Source organism: Kryptolebias marmoratus, linkage group LG17, assembly GCF_001649575.2.
Source record: "Kryptolebias marmoratus isolate JLee-2015 linkage group LG17, ASM164957v2, whole genome shotgun sequence".
In the NCBI taxonomy this organism is placed as follows: domain Eukaryota; kingdom Metazoa; phylum Chordata; class Actinopteri; order Cyprinodontiformes; family Rivulidae; genus Kryptolebias; species Kryptolebias marmoratus.
The window spans coordinates 1,121,546-1,127,905 of NC_051446.1; positions in this window are offsets into that span (position 1 = coordinate 1,121,546).

The following is a 6,360-nucleotide window of genomic DNA, read 5'->3' on the forward strand; positions in this document are numbered from 1 at the left end:
TCACACCTGTGTTACCTTCACAGACCGTACTCCCGTAGGAAAATACAATTTTCGCTGGCAATTCCCCACAAAGTAAAGATAGCTTATTTTAAAAAATGTAAACACATTTTTAATAACTTTATATGAACTTTGAAATGTTAATTGAAATAAAAGGAAAGAATAAATGAACTTATCCTTTCTATTTAGTATCTTAGATTTCTCTTATGTTTTACCATACGGGTTACACTCTCCCCCCACTAAATGTCTGGTGTCCTCAACAGACTACCAAAGAACTACTAGAACTTCGGGGATAGGATGAACCTCATGTAAAGACCCTATGGCTCTTAATCTTTACCTATAGTAATGACAACCCCGCGATGGATAATAGTAATAGGTTGATCATGAGCTTTCCCTGGCTCATCATAAGTTAATCGAACTACCGGTTTATTATGTCTCTTAGGCCTTAAGTTAGGGGTGTCGTACAACTGATTACGAGTTTGTGGTTTTGGAGTTTTGACAGATGGGCCGGCTCTGGAATTCAAATCCCGTTCAGGGGCAGAATCTTGTTCATCTTCTCCATATTGATCAGGCTCCTCTTGTATATCCACCACTGAGTTCACCTCAGACTCACTGCCCTGAATGGATTCGCCATCCTTCAGCTGCAGTTCCCCCTCACTGCTATCAGTAGAATCCTTTTCATTAGCGACAATGTCCTGTTCATTCACATTGGCCTCTTGTGCAGTCACTTCAGATGTGAAAGTGTGTCTCAATCCTTCTTTCACTCTCTCTCTCGTGTAGTAACGTTTTTTTGGCTCACAATACTCATATTCTGAGGATGAATCCGAATCCAGGGATAGTTGAGGTTCAGACACAACTGTAGCCTGCTTCGGTGTCTTGATTTTTGTTTTTGATCTGTTGGGACAAGGCTGGCCCTCTGCAGGGGTTGGCAATCTCACTTGTTGGTCAATAGGAAGGATGTGATCTCGGTGGATCGTTTTCAGATGACCACTTCCGTTCTCTTTCTTCAGTTGGTAGACAGGAAGATTGGGCATTTTCCCAACAACCTGATAAGGTATAGGACTCTATCTTGTTTGCAACTTATGCTTCCCTTTTAGACCCCAGTTCTTTAGCAAGACTCTGTCTCCTACTTCTAAAGCCTGGAAACCAACTTTTCTGTCATAAGCCATTTTATTCTTTTGATGAACTTTGTCTGCTGTCTCCGACGCAAGCTTATATGCTTGATGAAGGTCCTCCTTCAACTTTGACACATAGTGCGAGTGACTCTCATCAGATTTTTCAGTTGTCGTCTCAAAGCACAGGTCTACTGGCAATCTGGCTTCACGACCAAACATTAAAGAATAGGGTGAAAACCCAGTTGCATCACACCTGGTACTGTTGTATGCGCGGACCAAATAAGGAACATGTTGGCTCCACTGACGTTTCTTTTCAGGGCTTAGAGTACCCAAAATCGAAAGCAATGTACAATTGAATCGCTCCGGTTGAGTGTCTCCTTGCGGATGGTATGGGGTAGTCTGAGATTTTCTTATCCCCATAGTCTTCAGTAAGTCTTTAATCAGGCGACTCTCAAAGTCTCGACCCTGATCAGAATGGATACAAGCTGGTAAACCATAGTGGACGAAAAACTTATCCACTAAGGTTCTAGCCACTGTTCGAGATGTCTGATTCTTGGTTGGGAACCCCTGAGCATAACGTGTAAAGTGATCGGTGACCACCAAAACATTGCTCATGCCTCTGGAATCAGTCTCCATTGAGAGAAAATCGATGCACACAAGATCCAATGGACTACTACTGGAGATCTGGTGAAGTGGTGCAGCTTTCTGGGCAGGAGTCTTGCGTGTTATGCATTCGCCACACCTCTTAATATGTTGCTCAATGTCTTGCATCATCCTTGGCCAGTAGAACCTCTGACGAAGTAGGTCCAGAGTTCTCTCTATGCCTAAGTGTCCAGAGTCATTGTGTACCGATCTCAATACAACATCATGGAAAATCTTTGGCAAGACTAGCTGATGGACCTCCCCACCTGAGTGACGCCTAGTGAGGCAATAGAGCAGACCATCTTTCAGTATGGTCAATTTGTCTTTCTCTCTTTTCAGAAGCGACAGCTCTGGATTGGTGACCACTGATTAAGCTTAACTGCCTGGACAGCTGGACCAATGACTGGGTCATCTTTTTGCGCCTGAACCAGATCAGCTTTTGAAACATGCTCCACAGACTACAACTCCATTCTCAATGGGAATGCATAGATGTCTGGTACGCATTCTGGGGAAGCTCCAGTTTGGTCTACACATCTGGTTGAACGCTCTGGGTTTTCTGGTACCTGTAGCCTTCCGCAGATGGATTTAACAGCTGCCTCAGGTATAGTCTCCCATTCAGTGTCAGCATCAAAGTTCCTCGAGAGGATGTCCGCATCTATGTTGTGCTTGCCTGGACGATAAAGAACATCAAAGTCGTACGTCGACAAAGCAGCCAACCATCTATGTCCTACTGCATTGAGCTTGGCAGTGGACAGTACATAGGTCAATGGGTTATTGTCAGTACGTACTGAAAAGAGCGCCCCGTAGAGGTAGTCATGGAAGCGATCCACCACCGCCCACTTTAATGCCAGGAACTCAAGCTGATGTATAGGGTACTTCTTTTCAGACTGACTTAGTTTCCTGCTGGCAACTGGCCTTAGTTCCTCTTCTTGCAGCTGGTATAGTACAGCCCCCAGGCCCTTGAAGCTAGCATCCACATGGAGCTCATAGGGCTTTGTAGGATCAGTGAAGGCTAGTACTGGCGCATGTGTTAGGCAATGGATAATCTGGTGGAAAGCTTGTTTGCAGCTGTCATCCCACCGTTCTCCAAAGGGCTCTGACTCTTTCAGATAGGACTTATTGAGATCTGGACTCTTTTTCTTACTCTTCTGGGTTGGAGCATAGCCTTTTGTCAGTTCAGTGAGGGGTCTCACAATTGCTGCATAGTTAGCAATGAATCTCCTATAGTATCCGCAGAAGCCTAAAAAGGATCTTAGAGACTTTTGGTCATGGGGCTGAGGCCAGGTGGTAACTGCCTCAATCTTCTGCGGGTCAGGAGAGACACCTTGGGCAGACACAATATGTCCAAGGTACTTCATCTGTGGTTGACAAAATTGGCATTTGTCCAGGGAGAGCTTCAATCCGGCTTCTCCAAGACGATCCAGGACTTTAATGAGTTGCTCCTCGTGTTCCTCCAACGACTTTCCAAAAACAATCAAGTCATCTAAGTATACGAGGACTTGAAGGAGGTTCATATCTCCCACTGTTTTTTCCATTACTCGCTGGAAAGTCGCAGGCGCTCCTGTTATTCCTTGCAGCATTCTCTCAAATTGGAAGAAGCCCAGTGGACAGATGAACGCTTTCTTCTCTTTATCTTCTTCTGCCATGGGAATCTGGTAGTATCCACTACGCAGATCGAGAACTGAAAACCATTTACTGCCAGACAGAGAATCCAGGGCCTCATCAGTGCAAGGAGTTGTGTATTGGTCCGGGATGGTCCGACTGTTAAGGAGTCTGTAGTCTATACACATCCGTATTGTTCCATTTTTCTTTCTAACTATAACAATCGGTGAAGCATAGGGGCTACGAGACTCTCTAATGATGCCAGCACAGAGCAACTCTTGCAGATGTTTCCTTACATCCTCAATGTCTGCAGGTGCAAGTCAATGGAATCTTTGACGAAATGGCCTTGTGTCGGCCAGACGGATAGTGTGCTCAATGTTCTTTGCAAGGCCCACATCCCATTCAGTAGCTGAGAAGATGTGGGGGCGTTCTGCTAGTTTCTGTCTCAGCCGGTCTTTCCATTCCTCAGGCACAGGTGAGTCACCAAAGTCAATCTGGTTACTGTCAAATACTGCCCTTTCATGTCTTTGGCGTGGCACAGATATGACACTTTCGGTGCGGTAAATGTGACCCATGACAGTTCCGATAGGAATGATGGTCTCTCTGGCAGACTGGTTCTCGACCAAAATCCTAAAGTTGTTAACTTGTACAGCATGGGAAGGCACCACCATAGGTTGCAACAAGACATCACCTGGCAAAGGAGCTAATGGAGAGGAGTCAACCATCAGAACCTCCTTGCCCAGTGCCTGCTGAAAATGAACCTTGCAGGTTACCTGCACCTCTTTCCCCGGGGGTAAGGACAATGGACTGGATCCCTGCCAAATCACACAACCCACCTGGTCATCTTGGGAGCCCAGGGTGCTAGAGTGTGTGGGTATTGTTGGCATTTCACCGTAAGCTTGGATGCCCAGAGTTCTAGTGATGTCCCGCCCCTCTTTCCTGCATTCTTGTACCAAATTACGGACATGGCTGGTGTTGGTACCGACAATGACCGGAATCTGCTCTTCTTTTGGGCTTGGACAGATGAGGGCAAGAACCGGCACTGTATGTCTGACACCGGTTATTTCAGCAGGATACTCAATGTCCACCACCGTATACCCAAGGTAGGGGTAACTGACATTGGACTCACTTAGACCCCAAAGGTCAAGGCCAGTGACTGGGTGCACTGGGACAGAGGACAGATGGGTGTTGTACCAGGACTCAAATATTATGGTGACCTGTGATCCACTATCGAATAAGGCCTCACAGAGCTGTCCATTCACCTTGAGTGGTACAATGCTGGGTGGTCCAATCAGTCCTTCAGGGATTCCAGCCGTAGTGGGAGAAGTCAAAAGACCCTGCTTAACATTGCAACTGGTGTCAGTGGTATTACTTGATGAAGCAGCTGGACTGTCTTTCATTGTTCGTATAGTCTGAATGAGCTTTCGGATTACCTTGTTCTGATTTTCAGGATTTTGACACTTTGCCACAAAATGCCCTTTTTCTCCACAACGGTAACAGAACTGTTCCTCCAAAGGTGGTCTGTTCCGATTGGGGGTTCTTGTCGTTGATGTAGCCTCTACTGCTGCCACAGAAGCAAGTTGTACTGAGGGTTCTGGAGCAGTACCTTTTTGGGCTACCTTTTGCTGCAGTCTTCTGACTTGTTTCTTCAATGCAGCCAGTTCTTGGGTATCACTGCCTTCACTTAACTGCACTTGGGGCACAGATGACACCCTTTTCTCTGGGGCATCAGGGGACTTAGACATGCAGGTGGCAAACTTGGTCTTAAGCTCTTTAATTTCAGCTTTAAGATTTTGTATTTCTGTTGGGTCTGTCTGAGAAGGTTTTGTTTGTACAAGGTGGACGGATGAATTCAGTTTTCTTCTCGATGCCTCATACTCTTCCTCTCTGCGGACCTCACTTAAGAGCTGGAGGAATGTTGGGGGTGAGGACTTTTTCTCTCTCAGACGCAGTTGAATTAACATTAGGTCGGAAGCAACCGCTCCTCTTAGAAGTTGCTCTAGACAAGCTTTGTCTTTGTTATAACTTGTTAATCCTCCCCTCTGAACAACTTTAGTGAGGGCCCTCTCCAAGCGCCTTAGGAAAGCAGACAGCTTTTCACCTGGTTGCTGTTGCATTAATCAGAATGCAACGTAAAGATCATCTCCAGATTCAGCATTGCCAAATGCACTTTCCAACGCCTCCAAGTATTCATCGGGATCTGCCTCGGGGTTCGATTCACGAACAGATTTAGCAATCTCTAATGCTGGCCCCTTTAAGCTTTCCATCAGCCTGCGCCTTTTCTCCTTGTCAGTGCAGTCACTTTCCTCTACCATGAGCCATGCCTGTTCCAACCAGTGGTCAAATGGCTCCTCACTGGGAGGAACTGGGAGGTTTCCTGAGAACAGCCTCAAACGCCGATAACCACCTTCAGCTTGTGGTTTACGTGTCTTCTCCAACAGATCGCCCACCGCTTGTAATATAGACTCAGTAGAATTTACGGGGAGATCAGAGTTGTGCCGTGGTGGAGTAGAGCTGGAAACTAAGTTTTGTATATCTTTCATAGTCTTTCCCTCAGTGTCCAGGAGACTTTTCACTTTCTGAGCGAAATCATCAGAAGCTGCATCTCTATCCAGAGTGACTATCGGCTATCTTTGACCACTGTCCGGCTCCAGCACTTCCTTTGGGGCATTCTCTCTGGGTACATTTTCTCTGCATTCACAGAGCACCATACGGCAACTCAAGGAGGTGTGGAACTGACGGCCTCTGACCCTGACTCGCCCCAAGCATTTAATAGTCTCTAAGGTTTTTTCTATCTTGGCTATCTCCACTTCTTCCGGAACCATTACCAAGAGAGCTTTAGCTTCTTCCAACCCTTCACCCCGACACCACTTTCTCAGTACTGCAGCTAGCCCAATGTAATCTGCCATACGTAAAACCACAGTAATGAAATATATCAACTTGCTTGTTCAATGCTTCAAAAAGACCCAAAACATCCCAGCGGTGCCTCCATTTTATGTAGCCC